This window comes from Dermacentor variabilis, chromosome 1, assembly GCF_050947875.1.
Source record: "Dermacentor variabilis isolate Ectoservices chromosome 1, ASM5094787v1, whole genome shotgun sequence".
Taxonomy (NCBI): Eukaryota; Metazoa; Arthropoda; class Arachnida; order Ixodida; family Ixodidae; genus Dermacentor; species Dermacentor variabilis.
In genome coordinates, this window is record NC_134568.1 from 119,363,578 (window position 1) to 119,377,535 (window position 13,958).

The 13,958-nt window shown below is 48.0% G+C and overlaps 1 protein-coding gene and 3 non-coding genes across 4 annotated transcripts in view; 3 read left to right on the forward strand and 1 right to left on the reverse strand.

The window, feature by feature from the left end:
• The window catches only part of LOC142583780 (arylsulfatase B-like), an 85,944-nt gene that overhangs the window by 36,622 nt on the left and 35,364 nt on the right, over window positions 1-13,958 (reverse strand). The window lies entirely within an intron of this gene.
• On the forward strand, window positions 7,029-7,101 carry TRNAV-AAC (transfer RNA valine (anticodon AAC)). The gene has a single exon. It is a non-coding gene; the product is annotated as a tRNA-Val (tRNA).
• Window positions 7,879-7,951, forward strand: TRNAV-AAC (transfer RNA valine (anticodon AAC)). The gene has a single exon. It is a non-coding gene; the product is annotated as a tRNA-Val (tRNA).
• TRNAV-AAC (transfer RNA valine (anticodon AAC)) lies at window positions 8,715-8,787 on the forward strand. Its single transcript has one exon. It is a non-coding gene; the product is annotated as a tRNA-Val (tRNA).

Below are 13,958 nucleotides of genomic sequence, written 5' to 3' on the forward strand. Positions count from 1 at the left end.
AAGTAATGTTTAACAGTCTCGGAAGAGAACAGCAATTTACAATAGGAAGCGAGGCACTGGAAGTGGTAAGGGAATACATCTACTTAGGGCAGGTAGCGACGGCGGATCCGGATCATGAGACTGAAATAATCAGAAGAATAAGAATGGGCTGGGGTGCGTTTGGCAGGCATTCTCAGATCATGAACAGCAGGTTGCCATTGTCCCTCAAGAGAAAAGTGTAGAATAGCTGTGTCTTACTAGTACTCACCTACGGGGCAGAAATCTGGGGGCTTACGAAAAGGGTTCTACTTAAATTGAGGACGACGCAACGAGCTATGGAAAGAAGAATGATGGGTGTAACGTGAAGGGGGATAAGAAGAGAGCAGATTGGGTGAGGGAACAAATGCGAGTTAATGACATCTTAGTTGAAATCAAGAAAAAGAAATGAACATGGGCAGGACATGTAATGAGGAGGGAAGATAACCGATGGTCATTAAGGGTTACGGACTGGATTCCAAAGGAAGGGAAGCGTAGTAGGGGGCGGCAGAAAGTTACGTGGGCGGATGAGATTAAGAAGTTTGCAGGGACGACATGGCCACAATTTGTACATGACCGGGGTTGTTGGAGAAGTATGGGAGAGTACTTTGCCCTGCAGTGGGCGTAACCAGGCTGATGATGATGATGATGATGGTGATGATGATGATGACACAATGCTTAGTAAAGAATACCGGCTCATTTCACGCAGTAACGATGAGATCGGCGCACTGCAACTGACAGCAGAACGCTTCCCGAGAATGCGGCCAGCGCGCGCCGCCGTAGCAGACGACGCCGTTCAAGACCCCGCCCCTCGAGCACCTGAGCCTGCGCCAGCTGCTGCCGCCGCCTCACTCAAGGGCTCGCCGCATCGCGATGCAATGCGCTCCGAGTTTTCCCCTAAGTGTGAAACAGACTGTACATCGTCCTTCGAATGAAACGTCCACGCACACACACGTAGGCACACACCGCGCGCTGTACGAAATGTGCCCAAACACGCGCAGTGTAAGAGGCAATCAAGACGGTGTGAACGAGAGATGGGAGAGGCGTACCGCCCGCTAGTTGAATTTTGCCCCGCATGCGGCGCTCTCAACACCGGCGCAGCAGCGCCGCTCTCGGTGCCGTTCTTGTTTATAGACTCATTATGGCGATAGCAACTGTATGAAAACTCCAGGCGCAATTCTACCGTCGGCGTAGCCGTCGCCATGAGGTTCCGTATAAAGTCCAAGGGGGATAAAATCGTCGCCGCGCGCTGTATGCTGTATGTGCGGGAGATCCGGCGATTGCGGCTTAATCTCTCGTACGCGAGGAAGGAAAGCGGGGAGGAAGTGCGCCGTCTTTCGTCGTGCGCAAGGCTCCGGGGAGAGGCTTGGGAGTGGGGGGCGCGTTCTATTGCGGGCCGCTGTATCTTGAAAGCCATCTGCGACGGGGACAGAGTCCGCCGTGCGCTGTGTTTCCGCAGCTCAGTTCTCGTTGATGCGAGACGCAAAGGTCAATTCGCTCGCTCCTGCTGCCGTGCTACCTCACTTCAGCGTTTTGGCAGCGAGTTTCCTCGGTCATCCAGTGAGATGTGTTCATGTTTTTTTTTTTTTGTGCGCGCGTGACAACATGCTTTTCAATTCAGTGAACATGCCTAGCTTTACAAGCGTATGCGACCGATAAAACTACTACCATTTTTTCGTATAGCTGTCCACTAATTTCCTATAGCAATCGGTGCTTCGCCTTTCGGACGAAACTGCGAATTTTTCAATCAGTCAATCAATGCCCAAGCCTTTAAGACACTCTTTTGAGCATCATTCATTGTAGCGCCTGCATGCATGTGCAGACACGTAAGTATGCTGGAGAGAGGTCAGGTTTTTCTTACTGTAGCAACTACACGCTTAATACACCCGATAGTGCTTCATCACTGTGCTGCATTGTTCTTGAGCTATGCCAAGCTCAAGGATAATGTCAGTCCTTAGATGCAGTAATCCTGTGCCTTGAACGTGGAAAATTAATGTAGGAATGCATATCATTTGTGCAAAGTTAACGTATTTAGTTCCCTGTGTTTTTTTTTCTTAATGATAGCTGCTAAGCGCAATTTACCTTACACACTTGTACTAATAAACGAGGCATCATTAAAATGCTAGAAATTTATATCTTCAAATTTCTGTTCATCTCTCTCAATCCTTTTTATTACCTCACCACTCTTCCCCTCCTCCCTAACCAATATCATTTTTACACTGCCTTGACATGCGACTTTCTAGTTTGCTTTTATTTACATATGAATGTTGCTAACCACCTAAAGTATTTTTTCATCAGACCTAAAGACCAGGCAAAATTTAAACTGCAACTTTTTTGTTCACGGCGAACCCGCGGGCGCTGCCATGTTTGATCACGTGGTGCTGCCTCCATTAGTTGCCTCAGCGGCCTCTTGTTTACAGTGGATGGGCATGACGCTGGTGGTGATACGATCTCGACCGGCTGAGGTCGATCTTCACCGCAAGAATCATGAGACGGCGACAAAGGCGGGCGTCGTGATAATGAAAAAAAAGGAGAAAGAATGTATTCACTTCATTGGTACATGATTGTGACTCTATCCGAGCCTCGAGCGATTCTGCCTAACATAGGGCCAGGACAGCCTTAAATAACTCCTCGTGTACACTCGCTGCAATCAGTGGAGAGGTCGCCGGGGAAAGGGTAATTCCCTTCTCGTGATCTTGCGGCAGTCCATGTGTGCTTGTTAAACTTGGGGAACTTGTAAAACTTCGAGAACTTGTGGAAGTGTCAGTGCCTGCATGTTTAGCGCAGTCTTGTCCCCTTGTCCGGTTGTGAAGTCGGCGACCTCCTTCTTTTTGTACTAGAAACAACATTTAGAATAGCGCTTTGTTCTGTGTTCTTCCTAAATCTCTCCGTTTTAGTAGCGCTTTTTACATCATGAACGTTTACCAACACGTCCAACTGACAACTTCAATTTGTGTCTCCTCCTTCGTGTCCTCCTCTTTATGTTTTCTCTTTTGTGTCCTCCCCTTTGTATCCGCTCAGGGTGTGGCAAGGGCCATAGGGGTGACGCTTTCTCGGGAATGAGGGCAATTGCCTCGACAAGGGAAAGCAAGCTGGAGTGCTTCATACACTTGAGAGGTTGAATTTCAGGCCGATCATAACAGTGTAGCTTCTTAAACCTATATCGTAGACGGCGAGGGGGTGGACCACACGAAGCTTTGGCCACAACTTCAGAGGACATGTAAGCGCTGTCTTAGCTCATTACGCCTTGTCCAAACGGTGAAAGCAGCGTGCGTATGTATGTATGTATGTATGTATGTATGTATGTATGTATGTATGTATGTATGTATGTATGTATGTATGTATGTATGTATGTATGTATGTATGTATGTATGTATGTATGTATGTATGTATGTATGTATTGTTACGCCCACGAAAGGCGTTTATTGACAAGCCAGGTACAGTTAGACGTGACGGCCTTGGTCAGCTGAGCGCCTATCGAGATCCAGCTAGCCAGCCGCACGTCGTCTTCCTCCTTCACCTGTCTTGGATGCCCCATATATACTGTTAAGGCGTAAACCTACTACGCACGTAACAGTGCCACTATATATATATATATATATATATATATATATATATATATATATATATATATATATATATATATATATAATGTGCTCATATAAAGATAGTGCGCTCATTAGCAGTAGATTTGTTCTTGCCACACACAATTAAGTTTGAAACGTAGATGTTCTGCACTTTTCATACTAGCTTGTAGCAAATCGCTAGTCACTCGATTAATCTTTGGACCCTCACGAAACGTACAGCACTTATGTACTGTCGGGGTAGTCGTCACGCATACATCAGCGCATTGATACGATTCATCTATTCTTGATACGTGTGCGATAGAGTGAGCGTAAACTTTAGTGTTTGTCAGGGTATATGTGTGTAGATAATGTGCGAGAAACTTACTATATGCCAGGAAAAAGCGCCACTCCCTTTGTCACTGTATAACGAGCTTTACTCACTCTTGCCGACGTTCCGGGGTTGAAGTCTTTTCTCTGGAGGTTAGCGATGTAACGCTGGTGATGAGTAAGTTTTTTTAAATCTTTCTTGTTATGCCATTTCACATACGTAGCGGCCATGCACGTCTGGAAGAGGGCCGAGCGGGACAAGTTAAATGCCATTATAAGGAGGGGGATCAAGAGCGCGCTCGGACTACCAAACTACGCACGCACCGACCGACTCCTGCAGTTGGGTACTCATAATACCCTGGAAGAAATTGCAGAAGCACAAGAAAGGGCACAGATTCTCAGGCTCTCCGGCACCAGGGCAGGCAGACGACTCCTAACAGAGATGGGCGTCCCCCCGGCCACTGTCGAAGACGCCTACCAGGGCCTTCCGAAAGAGCAGAAATATAGCATCATCATATCGCCCGCCCCGCGTAATATGCATCCCCAGCGCAACGTAAAAAGAAGGAAGGCCAGGGCGGTGGCGCTCCTACGCCGCGCGACAGAACTCCCTGGCGGCAGCTGCTTCGTTGACGCGGCCCAGTATGGCAACAGCAACAATTTCACGGTAGTGTCGATCAACCACAGGGGTTCGACCGTCAACGCCGCTTCGGTACGAAGCACGTCGTCGCGTGCGGCCGAGCAAGTGGCCATTGCCTTGACCCTCGTGGACGACAAACATGCCAATATCTTCAGCGACTCTAGGGCAACCATCCACGCCTTCAGCGTTGGCGCTGTGTGTAAGAAAGCCTGTCCCATCCTCGACGGCAAAAGCATCGCCACCCACACTCTCACGTGGTTCCCCGCTCACATGGGATTCATCATGGGAGGCCCAACAAATCTCAACGAGCTGGCCCACTCCAAGGCGCGAGGTCGCGCTTTCCGCGACCATGGAGAACTCCAACGCCAGCCGGCAATGGTGGAGAACAGAGATCAACCGACCACATACAATGAAATTGCGCAGCACTTTTATCTCGGGAGGAGATACTTTCCCCTTCCACACAAGAAGTTAAATATAGCGCAAGCATTGACCCTCAGATTATTGCAAACAGGCTCGTATCCCAGCCCGGCTTTATTCCACAAGCTTTATCCCGACACCTATGGCACTAGTTCTTGCAGGCACTGCAATGACATCGCTAGCCTAGACCATATGCTCTGGCATTGCCCCTCGTTACGAGGCACAGAACAAATCTATGAGGACAAGTGGCTCTCCGCAATCAAGAGCCCCGATGCCGGGGCGCAACTATGGGCTGTCCAGAGGGCCCACGATGCGGCGGTCGGGCATGGCCTGACTGTCCCAACGTGGGAGCGGCCCGCAGGGTGCTGAGTCGCGTACCTCAGGACCTTCATTAAAGTTTTGCATCCATCCATCCATCTACGAGGAAAACCGTGCTTCGCGAAGGGCCGGCAACACAGGCAGTCCCAGTGCAGCAGCGTTCCGTGAACTTGGCCACGCTGATTCATTCCATTCCTTAAATGCGAGTCACTATATTTGCTATTTGCTACTGCACACGTCTTCCCTTTACTATTCCACATATTGCAGCACGAATGAAGCGCATTGCGATAGCCATCACTCAGTTTCATTTCCGAAAGCTGATCGCACAGTAGCGGTGTAGAAGCGGTAATGGTTTCGCATTCGCGCTTTCGCCTGAGGCAACGTGCGGGGCGCCGCGGAAGGCGCCATCTCCTTTCTCTAGAGCAAACTACGCACCAGTTACTAAGCTAACGTTCGGGGCAGATATAATAATAATAATAATAATAATAATAATAATAATAATAATAATAATAATAATAATAATAATAATAATAATAATAATAATAATAATAATAATAATAATAATAATTATTATTATTATTATTATTATTATTATTATTATTATTATTATTATTATTTACAGTCATTTAATGAGAATGCCTCGTAGGCAGAGGATATACGAATTTGTTGTTTCGATTTATATATTCCCAGTCTCAACATGTTTGCATCTCTTTAAAACAAGTTGCGGTGCTGTAGTATCACACTTCTCTCCTTTAACGAACACAACGTGTTTCTCACATCTGGTGATAAACAAGCCATCTTGTTTTATTACTCGAAATCATGTAGTGCCCCGGATAATTGAAAGCATGCAGTTGTTATTAATTTACAAGCGCCTCAGTTGTCCGGACGCCAAAATGAGGGCGGTATATTACATACATGTGTTATATAAATACGTAACCTAACTTTAAAAAAAAAACGCTTCGTATTTCACTTCGTATTTCACTTCCGTCGAAGTGAATATATATCTTGATATTTTATGCAATATTCGGAGGACGTATTTGTGAAATGTTCGTATTCGATTCGATATTCCGAGGTTGCTTTTCTAGTCTACTCGTATTCGATTCAATGCGTAGGTTCCACTATTCAAACCCCCCTACTTTTTAATACTGTGTATACTGCAGACCAGTACAAGTCCGAGGAGGAAAGGTAAATATTTTGTCAGACGGAGCTTCCAACGTCAAACGCTAAAAGCCTTATACTTTTTACTTGTCAAACATTACAAGACAACACTGAATATGCTAACTTCGAAGGTTAGGTTGAGGATCCTGTCTTTGGGTGAACTTACAGATCAAAAGCAATATGCTAAAAACGAAGGTATATTTCCCTCTGGTTGAAACAGGCCTAACTTTCTACAAAGGATGCTGTGCCAAGAATTTTGTAACTCCCTGGGCTCCCTACATCTCACACTCTGTATACGACCTCTTGAGGAAAGTCGGAACAGAAATCTCCACTAAGAAAGAAAAGAAAAAACGAGAAACCGATGAAAAAAAAATCCTCAACAAAAGCGCCAAACAGGTCGTTTTTAGAACCTCCTTCCTTAGCCACCTTTGCGCCTCTACGTACACACATCGACAGCAGCCTCAACGCTCCGCTGCATGTCGCAATCAGTTTCAAAGTACGCAATTCGAGAAGCTGCAATCGGTCACAAAGTAGGTCACTGCATAAGAGAGCAATCCGTGTGTGTCTCTTTTAGTATAAGGAAAGTAACTGTGTTTGTGGTGTAGTGGTTATCACATCCGCCTAACACGCGGAAGGTCCCAGGTTCGATCCCTGGCAGGCACAGATTTCTTGCCTCGAGCACGGGCTGAAGTATCTTTTCTAACTGCTTTAACTTTTTTGTGGCGACCGACAGAACGTGTCGTCAGGATCTCGAGAATAAATATATCGAAGAATTATGAAAACGCTAGGGATACATCCGAAGCTGCCTGGTGTTCTGAGTTGTGCACCGCAGAGTAGCGCGTTCTTACGGCCCTCGAGTGGTCTCACCTGCGAGAAAACCGACTGTACGACACGTGACGCGGCCTCATTCACGTAATTAACGCAGAAAGTTGGGCTAGTTGGTGTTGATGCCTGTTGCTGTGACATAGTTACCAGCGCGAACAAGACTGACGGAAAAACATGGGACAGGACCGAGCCCTAGACTTCAACTAACAAGCTTTATTCAGGAAAACATACCAAGAAGCCACCGTATACTCAAATAATTTCGCAGACACACGCACAAACAAATGTGCCACGTGGGAGACAACCAAATGCGCAACGAACCCGATAGGCGCCCACAGCAAGCCCTTACAAAGCATTCACAAGGGTCTTCTCAAGGTACAATACTTCTTTATCAGTGAGTGCCAGTGGTGGAGCGCTTACACCTTCGTCAGCAGCTTTTGAAGTGCAATACTGCTCAAATATTGTCCTATCTAACTGCAGACCTCAGCCTCAACGCTCCGCTGCATGTCGCAATCTGTTTCAAAGTACGGAATTCGAGAAGCTGCAACCGGTCACAAAGTAGGTCACTGCCTGAGAGAGCAATCCGTGTGTGTCTCTTTCAGTATATGTGAAGTAACTGTGCTTGTGGTGTAGTGGTTATCACATCCGCCTAACACGCGGAAGGTCCCAGGTTCGATCCCTGGCAGGCACAGATTTTTTTGCCTCGGGCTGAAGGCGAGGCTTGAACTTTTTTGTGGCGACCGACAGAACGTGTCGTCAGGATCTCGAGAATAAATATATCGAAGAATTATGAAAACGCTAGGGATACATCCGAAGCTGCCTGGTGTTCTGAGTTGTGCACCGCAGAGTAGCGCGTTCTTACGGCCCTCGAGTGGTCTCACCTGCGAGAAAACCGACTGTACGACACGTGACGCGGCCTCATTCACGTAATTAACGCAGAAAGTTGGGCTAGTTGGTGTTGATGCCTGTTGCTGTGACATAGTTACCAGCGCGAACAAGACTGACGGAAAAACATGGGACAGGACCGAGCCCTAGACTTCAACTAACAAGCTTTATTCAGGAAAACATACCAAGAAGCCACCGTATACTCAAATAATTTCGCAGACACACGCACAAACAAATGTGCCACGTGGGAGACAACCAAATGCGCAACGAACCCGATAGGCGCCCACAGCAAGCCCTTACAAAGCATTCACAAGGGTCTTCTCAAGGTACAATACTTCTTTATCAGTGAGTGCCAGTGGTGGAGCGCTTACACCTTCGTCAGCAGCTTTTGAAGTGCAATACTGCTCAAATATTGTCCTATCTAACTGCAGACCTCAGCCTCAACGCTCCGCTGCATGTCGCAATCTGTTTCAAAGTACGCAATTCGAGAAGCTGCAACCGGTCACAAAGTAGGTCACTGCCTGAGAGAGCAATCCGTGTGTGTCTCTTTCAGTATATGTGAAGTAACTGTGCTTGTGGTGTAGTGGTTATCACATCCGCCTAACACGCGGAAGGTCCCAGGTTCGATCCCTGGCAGGCACAGATTTTTTTGCCTCGGGCTGAAGGCGAGGCTTGAACTTTTTTGTGGCGACCGACAGAACGTGTCGTCAGGATCTCGAGAATAAATATATCGAAGAATTATGAAAACGCTAGGGATACATCCGAAGCTGCCTGGTGTTCTGAGTTGTGCACCGCAGAGTAGCGCGTTCTTACGGCCCTCGAGTGGTCTCACCTGCGAGAAAACCAACTGTACTACACGTGACGTGGCCTCATTCACGTAATTAACGCAGAAAGTTGGGCTAGTTGGTGTTGATGCCTGTTGCTGTGACAGTTACCACGCGAACAAGGCTAACGGGAAAAAATGGGACAGGACCGAGCCCTAGACTTCAACTAACAAGCTTTATTCAGGAAAACATACCAAGAAGCCACCGTATACTCAAATAAATGCGCTGACAGACGCACAAACAAATGTGCCACGTGGGAGACAACCAAATGGGCAACGAACCCGATAGGCGCCCACAGCAAGCCCTTACAAAGCATTCACAAGGGTCTTCTCAGGTTTACAATACTTCTTTATCAGTGAGTGCCAGTGATGCAGCGCTTACACATTCGCTAGGAGCTTTTGAAATGCAATACTGCTCAAATATTGTTCTATTTAACTGCAGACCTCAGCCTCAACGCTCCGCTGCATGTCGCAATCGGTTTCGAAGTACGCAATTCGAAAAGCTGCAACCGTTCACAAAGTAGGTCACTGCCTGAGAGAGCAATCAGTGTGTGTCTCTTTTAGTATATGTAAAGTAACTGTGCTTGTGGTGTTGTGACACGACATATCAAAATTTTTTCAATGCTACAAGTTTATCTAGCATGTCAATCCATGTTGGTTGTTCAGGGAGTGCCCGATGGACATCCCTGAACCGTACTACAGATTCAATGAAGTGATCACGTGTAGGTCGCGAATTGACATCAGCATTGTTGAACTGCGTTCTAGCTTTCCACAAACTGTGGAGGCCCAGGAGCATTATAGCGTCATACGGAAAAGCCTCCGTTTCTACCGGTAAGAATCTTATTCCATTAACACGCGGAAGGTCCCAGGTGCGATCCCTGGCAGGTACACATTTTTTTCCCTCGAGCACGGGCTGAAGGAGAGGATTTAACTTTTTTGTGGCGACCTACAGAACGTGTCGTCAGTATCTTGAGAATAAATATATCGAAGAATTATGAAAACGCTAGCGATACATCCGAAGCTGCCTGGTGTCCTGAGCTGTGCACCGTAGAGTAGCGCATTCTTACGGCCCTCGAGTGGTCTCACCTGCGAGAAAACCAACTGTACTACACGTGACGCGGCCTCATTAACGTAATTAACGCCGAAAGTTGGGCTAGTTGGTGTTGATGCCTCTTGGTGTGACAGTTACCAGCGCGAACAAGACTAACGAAAAAAAATGGGACAGGACCGAGCCCTAGACTTCAACTAACAAGCTTTATTCAGGAAAACATACCAAGAAGCCACCGTATACTCAAATAAATGCGCAGACAGACGCACAAACAAATGTGCCACGTGGGAGACAACCAAATGCGCAACGAACCCGATAGGCGCCCACAGCAAGCCCTTACAAAGCATTCACAAGGTTCTTCTCAAGCTACAATACTTCTTTATCAGTGAGTGCCAGTGATGGAGCGCTTACACATTCGTCAGCAGCTTTTGAAATGCAATACTGCTCAAATATTGTCCTATCTAACTAACTGGCTTGTGAACAGTCTGAGTACCCGCGTGTTATGAAAACATGGAGAGCATTTACGTGTAGATCTACGGCAGTGATCAGCCAAGTGACCAGCGAATGCCAGAGCGTTTACAGCATTCCGGTGCTGCCTAAGCCGGTCATCCAGGCACCTGCCTGTTTGTCCGATATAGCACTTTCCACAGGGAAGTGGAATCTTGTATACCACCCCCACATTGCAGTTAACAAAGCAGGTGACATGGTCCATGCTCCGCTGCATGTGGCCATCGGTTTGAAAGTGCGAAATTCGAGAAGCTGCAATCGGTCACAAAGTAGGTCACTGCCTAAGAGAGCAATCAATGTCTGAAAGTAACTGTGCTCGTGGTGTAGTCACTTCCTCTTCAGCCACCGAGGTGAGCGGACGCGGAATGCCGGGCTCTTCACGAGCGGTATCAGCGGCCCACCCGGGACGCGGTAACAGGATGGTAGCTGAAGTCGACAAGGATTTTGAGATTATTTTGCCACATTTGCCAACAGGACGCGTCGTTTTGAACACATTGTTCTTGCATGGAGATGTTCGAGCGCGGCCCTTCAGGGTCGAAGATTTCCGGGACGCTCTGCACAATGAACGGCTGCTCCTTGACGTTGTGGCTTTGGGTGTCTACCAAGTTAACCATGTATGGGCCGTGACGTTAAACAGCCAAGAGCCGACGAAACGGTTGGCTGGATTGAAAGAACTTCAGGTCAAGGGGCGACGCTGTCTCGTCATCGACCCGCTGGAGCAGCAGGTGGGGCTTCGCATTCATTGCTTGCTACACGGCGTTGCGGACGACGACGTGCGTACGGCATTGACGGCGTTTGGAAAAGTGACCGAGTTTACTCGGGAGCGCTGGCGTGTGGCGAGAGTGAACGAGAAAGGGTCGACTACCCGGACTGTGCTCCTGAAGCTCAAGAGTGGTCTCAAGATTGACGACCTGTCATACCAGATTCGCGTCGCCGGTGAACTAGCGCTGTTGGTTGCACCAGGTCGGCCTGTCCAGTGTCCAGAATGCGCACATGTCCCGATGCCATGGTTCGGGACATGTGCGTCGCGAGTGCAAGGGGCCACGTTGCTCACACTGCCGGCGTTTCGGTCATGTCGACGCCGAGTGCGTTCGTTCCTACGCCGCAGTGACCGGAACAGCCGGTGATGAGGATTCAACGGTGCACATTATGGACGAGACCGAGGCAGAGGACGCAGCGAGAGGTAGCGGGTATGTCAGCACAACTGGGCCAGATTTCGATACCTCAACACCAGCAAGTGATCGATCAAAGCCAGTACACAATCCGCCGGACTCTGCGGCAAAAACGGCTGAGGGGACAGACGACTGTGCAAAAGATGTAAGTTCTGAAGTAGCCGAAGCTCCCACACACGAAGTGTCTAAACGAGGGGCCGCGAAAAGCGTCCCTCGAAGTTCAAGTGCGGACCTGGACGCTGTCGGAGCGTCACCGAACGTAAGAGGCGTCGCCGGGAGTACTAGCCTCAGCTCAGCAGTTAAGACCCCTGGAAGACGCCGCAAGCCACCGTGCACCGCAGAGTGCATCACAGAGTAGCGCATTCTTACGGCCCTCGAGTGGTCACACCTGCGAGAAAATATAAATATATTTTAAAATAGAGCCACTCAAGCTCGCAAGAATGTGCAGGCTGGTAAAGAAAGCCGAGTCAAGGTAGTACATGCACAAAGGAGCATGTAACCCACTTTGTTAACTGCAATGTGGGGGTGGTGTACAAGATTCCACTTCCCTGTGGAAAGTGCTATAGTGGACAAACAGGCAGGTGCCTGAATGACCGGCTTAGGGAGCACCGGAATGCTGTAAACGCTCTGGCAGGCGCTGGTCACTTGGCTGATCACTGCCGTAGATGTACACGTAAATGCTCTCCGTGTTTTCATAACACGCGCGGTTGCTCAGATTGTTAACAAGGCAGTTAGATAGGAGAATATTTGAGCAGTATTGCATTTCAAAAGCTGCTGACGAATGTGTAAGCGCTCCATCACTGGCAGTCACTGATAAAGAAGTATTGTACCTTGAGAAGAACCTTGTGACCCGCCGTGGTTGCTCAGTGGCTATGGTGTTGGGCTGCTGAGCACGAGGTCACGGGATCGAGTCCCGGCCACGGCGGCCGCATTTCGATGGGGGCGAAATGCGAAAACACCCGTGTGCTTAGGTTTAGGTGCACATTAAAGAACCCCAGGTGGTCGAAATTTCCGGAGCCCTGCACTACGGCGTGCCTCATAATCAGACAGTGGTTTTAGCACGTAAAACCCCGTAATTTATTTTATTAAGAACCTTGTGAATGCTAATGTAAGGGCTTGCGGTGGGCTCCTATTGGCTTCGTTGCGCATTTGGTTGTCTCCCACGTGGCACATTTGTTTGTGCGTCTGTCTGCGCATTTATTTGAGTATACGGTTGCTTCTTGGTATGTTTTTCTGAATAAAGCGTGTTAGTTGAAGTCTGGGGCTCGGTCCTGTCCCATTTTTTTCCGTTAGTCTTGTTTGCGCTGGTAACTGTCACAGCAGCAGGCATCAACACCAACTAGGCCAACTTTCGGCGTTAATTACGTGAATGAGGCAGCGTCACGTGTAGTGCAGTTGGTTTTCTGGCAGGTGAGACAAATCGAGGGCCGTAAGAATGCATTACTCTGCGGTGCACAGCTCAGGACACCAGGCAGCTTCGGATGTATCGCTAACGTTTTCATAATTCTTCGATGTATTTATTCTCGAGATCCTGACGACACGTTCTGTCGGTCGCCACAGAAAAGTTAAAGCCTCGCCTTCAGGGCGTGCTTCAGGCAAAAAATCTGTGCCTGCCAGGGATCAAACCTGGGACCTTCCGCGTGTTAGGTGGATGTGATAACCACGTACCACACTACAAGCGCTTTTTATGTTTATTGCCTTTTTTGTAGTACTATATCAAACAACAAATGACATTTGAGAAAACAAGATGAACTAGCAAGTTTTAACACCAAGTGTCATGCCTTACAGGGCTGACTATTTTAGAATTCTTTGAGCACGGTCAAGGGTTCCACCCTTGGCGTCTGTCTGCGCATTTATTTGAGCATACGGTGGTTTGTTGGCATGTTTTTCTGCGTAAAGTTTGTTAGTTGATGTCAAGGGCTCGGTACTGTCCCACTTTTTTCCGTTAGTCTTGTTCGCGCTAGTAACTATTTCACAACAACTCATCCACGTAAGCGGTCGCAGAAACAAGTTTGGGGCTGAATGTCTTTGTAACAAATTCAACCTTGCTCGCCCATGTGCGTCTGGTGTAGTGGTTGTCACATCTCTCTAACAATCGGAAAGTCCCAAGGTCGATCCTTGGCAGGCATAGCTTCCTTTCACCAAGCAGGCGTTGAAGCAGAGGATTTAACACTTTTATGCGGCGACCGGAAGAACGGGCCATCAGTATCCCAAGAATAAATATATCGAAGAATTATGAGAACGCTTGTGATACATCCAGAAC